General features: G+C 33.0%; 1 pseudogene; it reads right to left on the bottom strand.

The window, feature by feature from the left end:
- Positions 1 to 16,286, bottom strand: part of LOC105750898 — a 134,644-nt pseudogene extending 118,358 nt beyond the window's left edge.
- Positions 16,287 to 18,792: the final 2,506 nt, after the last annotated feature.

Raw genomic sequence — 18,792 nt, 5'->3', positions numbered from 1 at the left:
GGGCCTGTTGGATCCCAGTTTCAAGTCTTTTATTATTTTCCCATGGATGTTTCAAAGTCTTTGTAATACTGCTGAAGCTGTTCATCTGTGATTATACTGTGCTGAACTGTGTGTGTGTCAACTCATTATCCCAAACAATAGTTAATGTAGCAATTCTGAACTGTATTGGATTGCAAAACTGCAGACTTCAAGAAAATATTTATCTGCTTAGAAAAATATTCTGGAACAAATATCACTGCTGTCTTCTTTTGAAGGAAAACTATTAGCTCTGTATATCTGTTTTGATCTTAATAATGATGTGGTTGGTGATCTGAGTGGATTGTACCCATGGACTTTGTCTTTATCACATTTTTTTAAAAGTCATTGATGCTCTATCTTTATTTATATTTGTGAGGTAATTGGAGTTAAGTGACTTACTCAGGGTCACATAACTAGTAAGTGGCAAGTGTCTGAGGCAGAATTTGAAATCAGGTCCTCCTGTCTCCAGGATCAATGATCTATCCACTGTACCAGTTAGCTACCCTTTTGATGCTCTTTAAAACAATAATTATTATTATTATAATAAAGAAGAAGATGATGACCATAATCATTATCTGTTATACTTTCCCTTATTTGAATCCTCCCTTTTATCAAAGAGCAATGGCAAGTACCATTTCACTTCTCACCTCTAAAAGAGCTAGTGCAATGAATGGAATGATGATATTAAAATCCAAGGATTTGGGTTCAAATGTCTGTTCCATCCTTTTACTATCTGTATTCTTGGGCAAATCAGTTAATTTCAATGAGCAACAATTGCTTGACAATAACAATATTAAATAATAACAATTAACATCTGTTGGAATCCTTCATAGTGTAAAGTCATTAGAGTTGATAGAGACAATAATTATCTAATTTAGCATGGCTCAGTATGATTGATCTGATCCTACCAGGAGATGTTATGGGCCAGAAGAAACAAAGTACTAAGTGGACTGATAGAAACAATGCTTGTGTTCACACCTTTAGAGAGCTCATATAAGCAAGAAGTATTTAAGTACTCATTGGAGTTCACAAGTATGGGAGATTCACAAAAGTTAACTTTGTAACTTTGTGAATTCACATCTCCCTTAATCCCTCCCTCGGAGGGGAGGAGTCAACCTTTGGGAGATCATATGTAAGAAGCAGACAGAGGCTCAGTCGGGAGTTCAGCTGAAAAGATTGAGAGCAGAGCGTCAAGTGAGTTCAGAGAGAAGCCCTCTCTCAGAGGCAAGAGAGATTCATTCCAACTTTCACCTTGGTGCTAGCTGGAGGCTGAAGGACAAACCTTTGGATTTGGAGACATTCGGAGGGAACTCTTGGAACCAAGGAAAGCTGAGGCCTCTGAGAAAGCTACCTGGGCCCAAGGAAAGAGATAAGAAATAAAAATTTGGATTTTAATCAGCTGGCTGCATTTGGGGATGATTGTTACTTTTAACTGAAATTAAGGCTGCCTCCAGAAAATCTCCCCAAGAAATCTGCTCCCAGAGAGAACCATTATATTTTAAAGAAAAAGAACACCACAAATATCTATTTAATGTTTTAAGATTTATAAAATATTTTAGATTATTTAATTCCATTCTTATTTTTAAAAAATCTTTTGAGACAATGTATATTGTTATTATTATCATTTCCAATTTTGAGAGAAGAGGACTGGCTTTTAAAGTGATTAAATAACCTACCTAGGGCCAAACAGCTAGTAGAAACAGAAAGAAGGAAGAGTATGTAAATTTTATGAATCGGAGGACTAGCACTCCATTTTGCCATCTACCTCCCTAAAAAGAGGTTGAGCTAAAAGACTTTTAAGCTTATTATCTCTTTCTGACTTGATCAGTCTTGTTTTTGTTGTTTATCCTTCTTTTTCAAAATGACTATGACATCAGGGAGGAGATGCCATGATATGCAAATAAATTGGATTAATTCAGGCTAGATTGTACAAAGTCCCAGCCTCACTTTCTCCTTCACTCATTCAGTAAGATTTGAGAGAAAGAATAATCTTTACCTAGTCAAAAAAAGTCCCTTAAGGGAGGAAAGTATCTATTCTGTTCTCTGGGATCAAAATTGGTTGTTGTAACACATAGATTTTCTCTTTTTATTTTTCTTTAAAGTGGTGTATTTTTTCCTATATTTTCCTGAATTTTTATATTTGTAACTTTTTAGGAGATAGTGAGAATTTTCTTGCATACATATATAACAATTTGTTCAGTCATTCCCAACCGATGAGCACTCAGTTACCCTTCTCCAAATTCCAATGATGGATAAATTAAGTTTAAACAAGTTTTTTTTTTTTTTTTTTTTTTTTTTTTTTTTTTTTTTTTTAGGGTTTAGATACAAATTAACATATATAATACCCCCACCCCATAATCCCTATTGATTACATTAGCATAATCAAAATCCCAATAGGATAGATTGATAGATTTAGAGCTGGATAGGATCTTTGAAATCATCAAATCCAATTCCTTTGTGAATGAAAACTATGTGAAGTCAAGATCTGTTCCAGTTTTCTATTCATATCCCCAGCACATGATGAGAATTGTATATCAAAGCTGTCACTCAAAGGAAAAAATTAAAACAGGGTAATAATTAAATTAAAATTAATTTATATTCCTTGCCACGTTTGAAGATGCAATAAAAAAAATCTAAAAGCAGATCAGATTAAAATTTACAGTGATATAAAATATCAATGTTTTGGGACGATCTCCTTCAATAAATTTTTATAAATCATAAAATCTCAGGAATCTACCAATATACTAGGGGAAAAAAAAATCCATTCTACAACATATCCCTGACCATTTAGTTTTCATTTTAAGACATCCAGTGCGGGAAATTTTAGAAAAAAGGCCTTTAAATAGGGTTTCTGACTGAATCCTTCAGTGTATACTTTCTAAAGCAGGCTATTCTACTTTAGGAAAAACTCTGGTAATTAGAAAGTTTATTTGTTTCCCCTTATATTAGGCTCAATTTTGTCTCTTTGTTACTTTTATCATTGATCCTTGTTCTGCTCTTTGGTACCCAACAGGACAAGTTTAATTGATTTCCCTCATAACAGTCTATTAAGAATTCGGGGCATATGTCATATCTACATTAAAAACTTCAATTGATCCTTATACATAGGGATTATGCCCTATATTTCATTTGGACATGTATAAGCCTAGCCTTTGATTATCCCCCAAAACACACCTTTTCCACACTTAGTATTTTATTTTATTTTTTCAAATTACATGTAAAGATAGTTTTCAATATTCAGTTTTATAGCATTTTGAATTTCAAATGTATTCTTCTCTCTCTTCTGTTCCCCCAAGACAGAAAGCAATCAGGTGTAGATTATACAAGCACTGACCATCCATAATTCTTTCTCTGGATGGGCATCACATTTTCTTTCATGTTTTAGCTTTATCTTTGATCATTTTATTGCTGAGAATAGCCTAGTGTATCGTAATTGATCATCTCAAATGTTGCCATTACTATATACAGCGTTCTTGTGCTTCTGGTCACTTCATTCAACATCAGTTCATATTAAGTTTTTCCAGGTTATTTTATTTTTCTGAAATCTTCCTGTTCTTCATTTCTAATAGTATAATAGTATTCCATTACATTCATACAACACAACTTTTTTAGCCATCCCCCAACTGATGAATATCCCTTCAATTTTCCAATTCTTTGCCACCACAAAATATTTTTGTCCATGTGGCTCCTTCCCCCCCTCCGCCTTTTTTTTTTATGATCTTTGGATATTGAGCTAGTAGTGATGCTGCTGATCAAAAGATATGCACAATTTTAGAGTCTTTCAGGTGTCCCACATTGTTCTCCATAATGATTAGAGCAGTTCACAACTTCACCAACAATGCATTATTGTTCCAATTTCCCCACATCTTTTGAAATATTTATCATTTTCCTTTTCTGTCATTTTAGCTACTATAACAACTATAACGAGTAATCCAGAAATGTTTCATTTTGCTTTTCTCTAATCAATCGTGATTTAGAGCAATTTTATGTACCTAGAGAAAGCTTTAATTTATTTATCTGAAAATTATCTGTACATATTCTTTGACCATTTATTAAGTGGGAAATGGCTTGTATTCTTATAAATTTGACTCGGTTATCTATATATTTGAGAAAGTATGCTTTTATAAGAAACACTGTGCATAATTAACTGCCCCTCAGCTGTCTGCTTTCCTTTTAATGTTGTTTGCATGGCTTTGCTTGTACACAAAAAATAATAATTTAATGTAATTAAAATTATCCATTTTGCATTTCATTATGTTCTCTGTATCTTGTTGGGTCATAAATTCTTTCCTTCTCCATAGATTTGACATATGAGCTATTCCTTGCTCTCATAATTTGCTTATAGTATCAACATTATGTCTAAGTCATGTACATTTTGACCCTATCATGATCAAAAGAGATAGAAAAACTGATCACCGCATTAGACAACAACTTCTTTCAGAGAACCTCAAATTTTGCCATTGCTGTTTCATCTAAAAATAACAATAACAGATTTGGAGTAATATGTAAACATCAGAAAACAGAAGATGAAATGTATTTGATTTCCTGGTGCCAAATTCTGACTTGATTAGAAAACCTCTTCCATGAGTAATGTTTGCTTTGGATTGACGTACGGCAGATTGGAGGGCCTAGCAATAATGATTTAAAAGATATACAAAACTCTACTTCATCTCAAAACAATCTGTCTGCCCTTTGCTGCTAGGAAACTTATAAAGGTTAAACCTTAGGGGGAAAAAAGGATTTCTTTCATCCACAGAAATCTAATAGAGCTGAACATATTTAGTCTTACAGATTGCAATAATTTTTTTGTTAAAAGGTACTATTTTTTAAGAAAAGTTGACAATGAAAAGATTTTGTCTATTTCAGGCTTTTGTTTTACTTCTGTTATTTGCTTTTGCATTGTTTTGGTGATCAATAGCAGCTCATTTTCAAAGAGTAATAGTCTCACATTGAAAAATCCAGATTAAAAAATGGTGCTTTCCACCACTGTGGATACATTTTACATATACATGGCTATTTGTCCAATTAAAGACTATTTGTCTTAATAATCGTGAATAGGCCATTTCATCTGGCAGTGCCATAGAACCACTGATGGGCTACTTAACCTGTGTTAACATCTCAACTATAAAATGCACCATTATACTCAACATGACAATCAAGGACAAAATGAGTACATGTGCCAACAGTTACTTCTCAAGACCACCCGTGCCTGGTCATGCAATGTGCTGATGCAATTTGGGGTTGGTTTTTAGACACAGTCTTTTACATTTATACTCTTTCTATATAATTACTTTTAAAATGAGAATAAAATTCCCATAATTATAAAATGGCCCTTTGTGGTCAAATGCTTCAAACTTTGCTTATTTATCATAGTTATTTGTCAATCCTGACTCCTATTTATAGTGTGTATGTTAATAAAATATTTCAAAGAAACCAGGAAAAGAAGTCTCTTTTCCCTCCTGTGACATTTTGGTGAAACTAAGCAGACACATTGGATGCCATTCTTCACCATTAACATAGTAACCTGTCAAATTACTATGATTTATAAAATTAGAGGCTTTTAACTTAATATTCATTTTGGACAACCATTTTTTTCTCACTTAGAGCTACTTTTCTTTGCTCTATTTCAGGGTGGATTTTTTTTTTTGGCTGTAAAGCAAATATTGACCATTTTAGGCCTCTACCTACACTGATATATACATTTTTAAAAGGTAGACTTTATGCCATATTTTTTTTCCCCTGAGGACTCCAGATAGACACACTTTCCTTTTAATAGATGTGGGGGGAAATGGTGAATTTTAATTTATGTTTTCAAGTGACAGGTAGTGATGAATGGCCTGACAAGGCCCCCACCATCAAGCTTTAGAATGCCAGAGAATGGTGTTGGCAGAAGGCTGCCAGTTTAGTTACCAATGGCTAACAGCTTTAAGGCTGCACCTTTCAAGTCATTTGTTATATTTCTTCAAAGCACAGCATTTTCCCATAGTTTATTCAAGTAAGCATTATTTTATAACAAGATGTTAAGATCATTTTAACATTGCCAACACATCTTTTTTCCTAGCCTGAACTATTCGAAAAAGTCATCAATATCTTGAAACTCACCTCATTATATTTAAAAGCATAAACACATCTGATTAAGCGTTTCTTAAGTCATTATCAACCAATTCTCTCCTTATTTTACAGAATCCTTTTTCCTAAGCAATTCTGTCTTTGCCTTCATCACACAAATCACTCATTTAAAAGATGAAGCATTATTGTCCCATCTTACCAAGAGGTAATGTCTGTCAGCTTAGGCTCCTTGTCAGAGAAAGTATATTTGCAAGTGGAAGGTATCTAATTTTGGCCGTCATCAGTAAGGAGGATGTTACCCTTAGTTGTCAGAGAAGGGATCATTAAGGAGTCTATTTTCTCTTTGATGCAAGCAATGCAGATCAACTTTTCACTGCATTTAGAGTCTTTGAACAGTTTCCATTTTAAACTTCATTACCCTTTACATTTTATCAATGCTACTTTCTATGAAGTAAAATCTGAAATATAAAAGATCTTATCATTCATTTTTAAAATTTCATCTATTAGTTCAATATATATTTAATGAATTCCTATTAATTCATTATTGAAAAACTAGGGAGGAAGTTAAGAAGTAAAATCTTAATTTCTAATTTGTTATTTCCAAAAGTTTATATTTCATAAGCTCTCCTATGATGATCTTCAGTTGTTAATAAGACATTGCATTTTGCTAACTTTAAGCTTTGTTTTCAATGATTATTAGTCAGTGATTTATTTTATTTTGATTAATTTTCTCCCATTCTGATATTTAAATACATTTTTAATTTCAAACTGAGACCCAAAAGGAGAGTAGCTTTGCTTTGCTCTTACAAGAATGTCAAATGTCCAAACTTCAAATTAAAAGCTTGTTTGTCTTTGGAAAAGTGAAGTATTCTAAGATACTCCACAACAGAACGAAATGTGTACCAAGTCATCAAGTAGCTGTGGAAGCATTCAAATTTTACCTCAGATTCTTACCAGTTACATTACTTCAAGCAAGTAAATTAATCATCCTGGACTTCATTGTAGTACTCTGTAAAATGGATAAATTGGATTAAATGATCTTTAGGTTTATCCCATTTCTAAACCTAGGATCCTATAATCTAATGACCTGAGTCATCATTAGGGCAACTGTTGAACTGGTTCAGAAGATTGACATAATTCAGGGAATTTCCACCTCACTTGGCCCCTCCCTCTGTATATCCCTTTGTCTGGAGTACTATCCACAGGATAACAATTCTATCATCATAAACCTTGCCCAAATCATCACCCCAGCCTAATTTTCCTTCTCCTGTTCCTTCTTATGGCAACAAAGTTCATATAATTTGCAAATTAAGCACCTCATTCCCCTAAAACAAGAACAACAGTACAAATAACAAGAATACTAGCATTTGCAAAGCACCAAATATGTGCCAGTCACTATATTAAGCACTTTATGAATATTAACTCATTTGATCTTCATAAATGCTTATTGATAGCTACTATTGTTATCCTAATCTTCCTATAGAAGAAATTGAAACAAATAGAGTTATAACAACGTGTCTAGGGCAACATACCTAGTAAATATCTGAAATTGGATTTGAACTCAGGTCTTAAGGTCTATCCACTAAGTTGTCTACTGTGATCCCTTACCATGATTATTCCCTGAATCTTCCCCTTTTCCTAATTAATTTTTCACAGCTAAAGGATTTTCTGCTCTTTGTATTATTAAATTGGAGGAAGACAAATCTGGGCTGAATTGTTCTAGATTGCTTTTAAAATTTGACAAAAGATACAGATAACATCCAAAAAGATATTTGAAACTTTGACATAAATTGGTTTTCTCTCTCTTTTAGACTTAGGTGGATACCACAGCATATCTATAGAGATATTTCGAAAATATGAGAAGCCTTCACCCTACCTAGCTCCTTTTTAATAACAAATAGTCAACTCGGCTGCTTTCACTCAGCTATTTAGATTGTCAAAAGAAGGGGAAATGATGCTGATTCTTTATGCCTTCTCAGTCTCTGTCTCCCCTACCTTTCCTCACCTTCTACCTCACAGTGGATCATTTCCTGAACTCGATTTTTTTCTTCACTTCAACCATGCCATTTATCAATCTGTCCTTCACTGTATTGTTTGTCTTTAGTTGCTTCCACGGATATTTTTATATTCTCCTTGTTGTCTTTTAATTATATTATCACCAGCATCTTCTTTTCAAATGTTTCCACTAGCCTTCCTTTTTTAAAATCTTTTACATTATTTTTGTTTATTTTTTTCTTTAATTTGCTTTAGATCAGGTATTCATTGTATCATTTCTAACAGGACTTCTCATGCTTATAGAGGTGTTTATTTCTTCTATATCTTCATTTCTTTTACTATTGAAATTTATTTTGTTATAGTTTGTTTCTTAAATATTTTTAGTTTTTTCATGAAAATTGTGAGATTTTTTTTTCAATATTCCTACTTCTGTGTTTGAGGGTTATCCTGAAAATGAAGGACCCTCTCTCCCCTTGCCCCCCATAGTTTACTCTGCCATCTTATTACAAGTTCATGGACACTGATTTGAAATTTAACACTTTGGGGATGGCAATGTTCCTCCAGCTTAGTGAGTATGATTCTAACTCTCTGACCAGTAGAATTTAATAGGGATATCTAATCCATTCTAGGCCATGTCTCCAATTGGTGGCAAAATTCACCAACACATATATGCCACATCTTTCCCTTATTACCAAGCATCTGAACTAGTGATAGTGACAGTTTTTTATAGTATTCTTACTCTCTATATAGGTATATTTGGTTATTGAGGCAATTTCATTACTGTTTTATTTAAAACATGTGCTACTGGCTTTAGTGTCGATTTTCAAAGAGTTCTTTCCAAAAAGTACTTCCAAAAGGGAAGAAAAAAAATGTGACCTTGCACTAATTATAAGCTACTGTCCATCCATTAATGAAATATGACCTAGCTTAATTATTTCTGTTACTTAACCCTTTAACAATTTTTAGGATAAGTACATGTGCATTTCAATCAGCCATCAGATGTATGTTAGCAAGAATTCATAACAAATCAAAAAAATGCAATTTTTAAAATAAGTATTATCTGATATCATTTACAGGTTATATTCATCTCAAAAACTATTTTGTAAGAAATGTGAGAGAACAAGTAGCATATGCCACATGCATTTTATGACTGACTAGACCTCTAAAAACAGTTTCATTTAGAAATCAGAATTTGACATGTGTTTGTCAAAATGACATATTTTGAGCATATGGGCATTATTTGCTAACATATTCAATTCCATATGTTGTCTACCCTAAAGAAAATTTTTGCTTGGGTATGTGTTGGACTAGCTAGTCACCAAGGTCTTTTTGAAAGTTGAAATTATGGATTCCCTGATATCCTTTCCAAATGATTCTGGAATTTTTTTACCTTAAATAGTCTAAAGGGTTACTGTATCATTTTCTATGAGAAACATAGATTTTAATACTAATTGCAATTTTGCATTAAAATTAAGTTTATGCTATAATCCCTGCAGATTGCTATGAAAATAGTGATCTGTGTACTTGATTAATACACCAATAGCCTTAGGGGAATAGTTATTTCCAAAACCACAAAAATAGGAAGAGTTAGCAAATATGCAGGTAATTTTCTCATTGATATAAAGAGAATTGATATAAAGAGCACTTGTATAAAGAGGTGATTCAGACAAGTTCTAATAATCATGTGATAGAGAGAGCCATCTTCATCAAGAGGAAGAATAATGGGGACTGAGTATAGATCATATCATAGTATTTTCACTTTTTTGTTGTTTGCTTGTGTTTTGTTTTATTTCTATGTTTTTTCCTTTTTTGATCTGATTTTTTTTTTGTGTAGCATGATAAATGTGGAAATATATATAGAATAATTACATATGTGTAAATATATATCAGATTACTTGCTGTCTCGGAGTGGGGTGAGGGAAGGGAGGGAGAAAAAATGGAACACAAGTTTTGCAAAGGTGAATGTTAAAAGCTACGCACATGTTTTGAAAATAAAAATCTTAAAAAAAAAAAAAAAAACATGCTTGCATTAGCTGATCACAGGCTACACAACCGCTCAAAGAATTTAATAACTATTTCTCCTAGGCACTGTGCCAAGGACTGTAGTGCATGGAACTAGGATACAAAGAAAAAAGTGAGATTATCTCAGCCATAAATGATCATCTATTGTAATGTTCACATAAGATGTATAAACATAAATATATGCAGAATGGATTTTAAAATGAATGAATGTAAGGCAGCTTTTGAAAGGAGGATTCTAAGAGTTGCAGGGGTCAAGAATGTCTTCATGTAGATTCATAAACTGATGGCAATTGTCCCCAGTTCAACCCTCTAATTTTATAGATGAGAAAATTAAAACTGAAAGAGCTTAAGTGACTTGCCCTCACTAATAAGGACAGACCCAAGATTTAAACCTAGGTCCTCACTCTTCAAATCTTGTGTTCTTTTTACAGTACCATTCAGAAAAAAATATATGTTTCAAGGTCTATGTAGATGAATGAAGACTATTTATGGGGACTTACAGCATGTTTTGCTTTTCCCTTTATATCCATGTTGTTTGCAATTAAGGCAAGATTTATTTTAATTTATTTTTTCAATTTTTTTTTTTTTTAGTAATACCTTTTCATTTCCAAAATGCATGCCAAGATAATTTTCAACATTCACCCTTGCAAAACTTTATATTTTAAGGCAAGTTTTAATGGGATCCCACATAACTGAAAGAGTACACTAGGAAGATATTTGTAGTGCTTCCTGCTAGCCACTAAGAGCAGCAGCACATAGAATCAGTGGTAGTGACATTACCTACTTTCCAGGGAGAATGGAGAATTGAAAGCTAAAGGGGCAAGCAGCAAACTATAATTCTATTGTTATTTTCATCGCTGTTTTTGTTTTTGTTTTGGGGGATGCTTATTTGGATGACTGGAATGCTGAAATTAAAAACAAAACAAAACAAAATAAAAGAAATGTGGAAAATGAAGAGAAATGTAGAACTAGTGATTCATATTCCCTACTCCTGCCTTGGCCTATCTGGTTGTGATATGCATTTATTCTAAATCCTAAGGTCAAGAGAGAGGAGGGGGAGGGAAGGAATTATATTTCTAGGCATAAAATTGGGATCCCAAATCCTGATTCTATTGGTATAGTGCTAGTTTTCTCTATACCTGGAGACATAAACCATTAATATATTTCCTAGTCACATATCTAAAGGCAGGATTATAGTAAGCCTAAATACTTTAGTCTATCTTTCAGATGACAGGACCAATTTATTGGGACATAAAGTGTTTAACTGGTTCAAAGTATTTTATTCAATCATGTACAAATCCTAAATTATTTACAAACTTGCCTCATCACTTCAAACACACATAAAATCTTTTGAGCACAAAATGATTGTTTTCATGATATATAAATACAGATAGATTCCAACAAGAAAATCCAGTTGTGGCAAATCTCTTTACCAATAAAAGTCTCAACAATCCATGATTTAATAAGTAAATCCATGGGAATTACCAAAGACACCCTGAAGTTTAGTAATTTGCCAACAATCATGAAATTACCAAGTATCAGGGACAGGATCCAAACCTAGGTTTTCATGGATTTAAGACCAGCATTCCAGCTACTATATCATAATATCCTGTGTATTGCATGTATATATTTATTTGAAAATTTAGTAATGAAAGTTGATCAAGAGTGAAACATATCTTCACATAGTTATCCAACATATGAATTGTACTCACACAAATGACATAAAATTATAGAATTTCAGAATTTAGAGGTATATCAGTGGCCATCTAATCCAATGTCTACCTGAGAAAGAACACCTGTTTAACATGCACAAGAAATAGTCATCTATCTTTTCTTGGGATTCCATTATTGGGGAATCCATTACCACCAGAGACAATGATATCCACATTTGGGTAGACTTTTCTGTTAGGAAGTTTTCTTTCTAAAATCAAGCAAAAATGAGGTTTTCTTTATCCCCCTCGAATTTCAAGTTCTTAATGCTATCCCCTTCCCTAAAACAATGTTATGTTGAATTTTGCATTTATGTAATTTCATTTCAATAGAATGTAATCTTCTGGAAGGCAGAAGTAATTCCTTTTCTGATTTTACATCCTTACTGCCTAATGCAATCACTGGCACACAGTAGACACTTAATAGATGATTGCTGAATAAAATTTAATTAAAGTTTAAATTTGGTTTGGATAATATATATTCATCTATATGATCCTAAACTCAAGGGGCAAACCAGAGAAAGTCTCAGCCCTATTTTATCAGGTAAATATTGAAACTTGTAAACAGCTATTATGTCTCACATGGAATTTCTCTTTTTAAGACTTCACATATGCAGGTCCCTCAGTCATTCTTTATATGTTATGAATATCAGTATAAATTCTGTTTTACTTTCAGATATGTCTTCTCTTTCTCTTTGAGATATATATATATATATACATATATATGTATGCATATATATGAATATATATTTATATATGTGTAAAAAATAAACAAAAATATAAGAATGAAGTTTAGAGACAACTACAATATTGTCTATTCCGTTAATTCTACTTACCCCCTTCACATTTTCTTTCTGTTTTGGGTTTTTTCTTTTTCCATTTCTTCTTGATTACATTTTTTTTTTGTAAACTCTAAGATCTTGGATCTAAAAATACTAATATTTTCTAATAATATTTTAATGACTTGACTGAGTTAATATAATATTCTAAAATATCTGATGTACTCATTTCTAAAGTGGAAGAGAATTAAAATGGCACTTCACCTAAAAGACAATGAAGGAATTAATTAATGGATTGATTAAAGCAAGGTTAGAAAAGCTTTTTATGCCAAGGGTTATTTGGATATTTATAACATGATAGAAAATTATCAACTTGTAGAAGTCAAGCAGTAGGAAGTTGTTGTACCTAGTTTTAAGCTAGCTCATCATCACCTGCAGCTACCTTGGCAGTGCCAAACCAAATGATTTTGTGGGCCTTATATAGTCTGCAGATCATTCCTCATTCCTGTATTAATGGAAAATAAAAAGTATTTTTGCCCTCTTCCAATTTTACAATATACAAAATAATGTACCAAGTTCTCAGGTTACTAAAAGAAAAGCAAGGTAGTCCCTGATTTTAAGGTAGAACTCATGTTAATATAAGGAATTTCAGTTGCAAATCAAATGGAATGTCCCAGTATTCTACAGGCTACAGAAGAAAAATAGATGTCAAAGAATCTTTTAAAGATTGTTCCCACTGATAAAATAATATCTAATTCTGACAATGCCATTTCACAGATTCAGATTTTCTAGATTACGTCTTTTCATTGTAACTTTGGTAAAATTTACAATAATGTTATCCTATATATCTTAAGTGCTGTTATGTTTTTCCCTTTTGACTGAAAAGGGGAAAAGATAACAGTAATATTTAAAATTCTATAAATGTATTATGTATGTAAATAATTTTAATTAAAATCTTGCTTTATGAAGTGATTCAGGCCACTTCTAATATTCTTGTGATACAGAGAGCCATCTGCACCCAGAGGGAGTACTGTGGGAACTGAGTATGAATCACAACATAGTATTTTCACTTTTTTATTGTTGTTTCCTTGCATTTATTTCTCTTTTTTTTAACTTTTTGATCTGATTTTTCTTGTGCAAGATGATAATTGTAGAAATGAGTTTGGAAGAATTGCCCATATTTGGCAGATATTGGATTGCTTGATATCTAGGGAAGGGGGGTTGCAGAGGAGGGAGGGAGAAGAAAATTTGGAACACAAGGTTTTGCCAAAGTGAATGTTGAAGACTATTTTGAAAATAAAATTTTAAAAATTAAAAATCATTTAATTAAAAATAAATAAATAAAGATCTTGCTATAAAATATGAGGGTGATGATTGGGTTATTTGTTGTTTGAAGGAGTTTGGCTCCATTTTGTTTATTGCAAGCACATCAAAATTGGTTGAATTGTTTGCTAAGCCTGTGAGAGTGAGCCAACCTTCTATTTTCTGGATGAAATGGAGACAAGTAATAAATGTAGAAAGTGGGAAAAAGTCCATTCTTGGATCTAAACTCTACATGACCAATTAGGAGGACTTGAAATACTACCAATCCCATTTTGAAGCATAAACCAAGGAAAACACAGATTTTAATCAGGTCCTACTGCCAACTCTGGTTTTCATGTTTACATGTAATCATTTGGGAGAAACTATAACATCATCCTTCATACAATTGGAGACCAGTGGAACAAAACAAACAAAATAAAATAGTTGGCAGCATATTTCCCAGATAATATCAATCATCTCAAAGAGCAATTTGCCAGCCCCCCCCCCCTCAAATAAACAGACAAACAAAAATTTAAAGAGAATACAGTGACTGAAGAAAGGAGAAAAATTCATTAAATTAAATTCAACAAAACCATTTTAAGAACCTACTATGAGTCAGTGTGGTGAAAGAAGCAATACAATGTAATGGTTATGGAGCTGTCCTTGGAATTAGGAAAATTTGGATTTAAATACTTCCACATACATAGACTGTATTGTCTTGGTCAAATCCTTTAATTTCTCAGTATTCTGGGCAACTCTTTAAAAACTAATATTGAAAAAAAGGTAATAACTTTCATTGATAGATTGAATTTTTCATCTATGTGATCCTTATATCACAGAAATCACAGGTTCAGCAAATCTCTATCACTTTGGGCAAGATACCCTGCTACAGAAGGAAGAGGGATTCCTGACCTCAAGAAATGAATGAATAAAATATTCATTATGAACTCATTGCATGCAAAGCATTGCACTAAATGTGCAATTTGTGGTACAAATAGAAAAGTAAGATGGCCTTTGACCTCAAGGAGCTCACATTACAGGAGAAAAATAGACAACTTATGTGGAAGGCTTCAACTAACTACTAGTCAGATAGAAAAGTCCTGTGGTCCTTTGGATACATTAGCAAATCGGATAGTAATGTCTCTTCTTCTATACCATTGCAACTAATAGGTTCATCTCTTTCTGATGTTGAATTATTTTTTTTTCTATGCAAAGGACTTTAGTGTAATGTTCTCTTCTCTAAATATAGTGTTCTATGTGAGCGGGTTTCTTAGGGGGCTTCTGGAGGCAGCCTTAGTTTCAGTTCAAAGTAATAATTACCTCAAGTGCAGCCAGGAGTTACAAGTTCAATCCTGTATTGTCTCCTTCAAAATAGCATGGTTAGCTTTCCTTGGTTCTGAGAGCTCTTGTTGCTAGTCCTTTGCCTCTGCCAGCTTCAGCCTCCAGCTCTCTCTGAATCCTTTGTTCTCCCCAACTGAATCCTGGCTTCTCAATCTCCCGAAAATCTCTAGTGCTTGTCCTTTTATATGGTCTTTTAGAGGTATGAACTCAAAGGCTGACCTCCTCTGAGAATGGGATTATGGGAGCTGTGATTTGTGAATATCCTCCACTGAACTTGTGAATCTCCTGGACTTGTGAATCTCCAGAAGTGCCTATCAATTCCAGAGACTTAGCACCTTGTAAAAATCATAACACTTTAGGAACAAAATCTTTCTTCACTATGTCTCAACAGATGTGATTGTAACATGTGAAAGAGTGAATGTTGAGCTACATCTCCATAGGTTTTGTTTCCTAGCAGATGACTATTGGCACTCACCCACCAAAAGTGCTGTTTCAAAGGCAAAAATTTGCAAAGTGTTTAGCATGGTGTCTGGCATAAAGTACCTTGTTCTTTTCCTTTCTCTTCCTGGACTATCTCCATTGGAGTCTGAGGAAAAAATAGAAGTAATGTCCTAGTGGTAGTTTGGCTTCCCTGGCATATACTACTTCGTGTCTCTCCTATAAGACTTCAGGTAATCTAGCTTTTCTGTACTATGACTAACAGTTCATTTGCAGGTAGTTGGAATGGTTGCCCCTTCTTCACAGGAGTTGCTGCCCAATATGACATATGAATTTGAGGGCTGGGCTTGCAGCAACTGGAAGGTTGTTGACAGTAACTGTAGGAGATAGTTATCACTAGTCTTTGCTGGTTGTATTGACAATGACACTCCCCTTCTCAATGATTTCACTCTAAAGTAATGGCTGTGGAAGTTACATTGAGAGCAGGTGTGGTAGTCTGGAGGATTCTATTATTTCCTAGAAGTTTGGGTTCAAGGATGTGGGATGTTTCCATCAGGGTCTGAAGGGAGATGGTAGTCACAGTGATAGTGATAATATGATTCCCATGGTGCATGCTGCATCCTGTATCTCCCTGAGGGCTTCTTGTTATTTCACTTCCTGCTGCCTTGCCTCTTTGTGGGTAGTAGTTGGTAGTTAGTGGTGAAGGGCTGCCCCTTTTTCTGCCAGAGTTATTTCCCTGTGTGGAAAGGGTGGGATGTGGGCAAGAAGAAGAATGTTAATTTTATCTTATTTAGATATGGGTGAGCTATAGAATGTATATAGAAAATTATAAAACAAATTAATTTATTTCAGGAAATGGAGCAAACTACTAAATAGGATAATCATGGTTTATTTTGTCTGAGACATAACACCCAAACTGTGAAATCTTCTCTTTTACCTAGGCATTGTTAGAATCACAGATCAAGAGGCCTTAGAATGTCATTTGACCAACCAAGAAATTGAAGACCCAGGAAACAAATTTATTTTCAAAGAAGTAATATTTTTTTTCATTTTGTACAAAAGATTAGTAACAAGGTGTAATGATTTCCAATGTAACATTGTTTTTTACCCTACTATTCCTTCTCCTAAACATAATATAAAGACAGTGGCCAACCTGAAAAAGCAAAGTGAGACTCTTGTCAATGCTATTTATTATCCTGACATTTGAAGCAAACCTTTGACCCACTATTTATTATTTTAATTAAATTTGTATGTTTCCCAAAACTGTTCAGTTTGCTGTATATGTTTTTTTCTCTTAAGAATCCTATCTAGTCCAACATATGTTATACCTCACCAACATAGTAGGCAATTAAAAAAAATAACCAAAACCTATTTTTCTCCCTCCTATATTATCTACCAATTAAATATATGCAAAGGAAAAGAGACCTCTATTAAATATATTCATAGTATATCAAAGTAAATTACTATATTGTTAATGTCTAAAAAGTTCTCATGTAAAATCATATGATCATCTCAATAGATGCAGAAAAAACATTTAATAAAATCCAACATCCATTCCTATTAAAACACTTGAGAGTATAGGAAAAAATGGACTTTTCCTTAAAATAATCAGTAGCATCTATATAAAACCATCAGTAAGCATCATATGTAATGGGGATAAACTGAAACCATTCCCAATAAGATTAAGAGTGAAACAAGGTTGCCTACTATCACCATTACTATTCAATATTGTATTAGAAATGCTAGCTTTCTCAATAAGAGTTGAGAAAGAGATTAAAGGAATTAGAGTAGGTAATGAGGAAACCAAATAGCACTCTTTGCTGATGATATGATGGTATACTTAGAGAACCCCAGAGATTCTATTTAAAAAGTTATTAGAAATAATACACATCTTTAGCAAAGTTGCAGGATAAAAAAATGAAACCACATAAGTCATCAGCATTCTTATATATCACTAACAAAATCCAACAGTCAGAGTTATAAAGAGAAATTCCATTTAAAGTAACTACTGATTGTATAAAATATTTAGGAATCTATCTGCCAAGAGAAAATCAAAAACTATATGAGCAAAACTACAAAACGCTTTCCACACGAATAAAGTCAAATCTAACCAATTGAAATAAATATTAAATGCTCTTGGATAGGGTGAGCAAATATAATAAAGATGAGAATATTACCTAAAATAATCTATTTATTTAGTGCTATGCCAATCAGACTCCCAAAAACTATTTTAATGACCTAGAAAAAAATAACAACAAAGTTCATATGGAAAAACAAAAGGTCAAGAATTTCAAGGGAATTAATAAAAAAAATAAAATAAAATGAAGATGGCCCAGCTGTAACAGATCTAAAATTATATTATAAAGCAGAGGTTACCAAAACCATTTTGTATTGGCTAAAAAATAGACTAGTTGATCAGTGGAATAGGTTAGGTTCAAAGGATAAAACAGTCAATAAATTTAATAATCTAATGTTTGACAAACCCAAAGACCTCAGCTTTTGGGATAAGAACTCACTGTCTGACAAAAAATGCTGGGAAAATTGGAAATTAGTATGGTACAAACTAGCCACTGACCCACACTTAACACCGTATACCAAGATAAGATCAAAATGCATTCATGACCTAGACATAAAGAATGAGATTATAAATAAATTAGAAGAACATAAAATAGTTTACCTCTCAGACCTGTGGAAGAGGAAGGAATTTATTACCAAAGAAGAATTAGAGATCGTTATTGATTACAAAATAGAAAATTTCGATTATATCAATTTGAAAAGGTTTTGTATAAACAAAACTAATACAGACAAGATTAGAAGGGAAGCAATAAATTGGGAAAATATTTTTACAGTCAAAGTTCTGAAAAAGGCCTCATTTCCAAAATATATAGAGAATTGACTCTAATTTATAAGAAATCAAGACATTCTCCAATTGATAAATGGTCAAAGGATATGAACAAACAATTCTCAGACAAAGAAATTGCAACTATATCTAGCCATATGACAAGATGCTCCAAGTCATTATTAATCAGAGAAATGCAAATTAAGACAACTCTGAGATACCACTACACACCTGCCAGATTGGCTAGAATGACAGGGAAAGATAATGTGGAAGGCTGGAG

This window comes from Sarcophilus harrisii, chromosome 6, assembly GCF_902635505.1.
Source record: "Sarcophilus harrisii chromosome 6, mSarHar1.11, whole genome shotgun sequence".
Lineage (NCBI taxonomy): Eukaryota > Metazoa > Chordata > Mammalia > Dasyuromorphia > Dasyuridae > Sarcophilus > Sarcophilus harrisii.
Note: the sequence above shows the minus strand (reverse complement) of the source record. Positions and strands in the feature narration are given on the sequence as shown.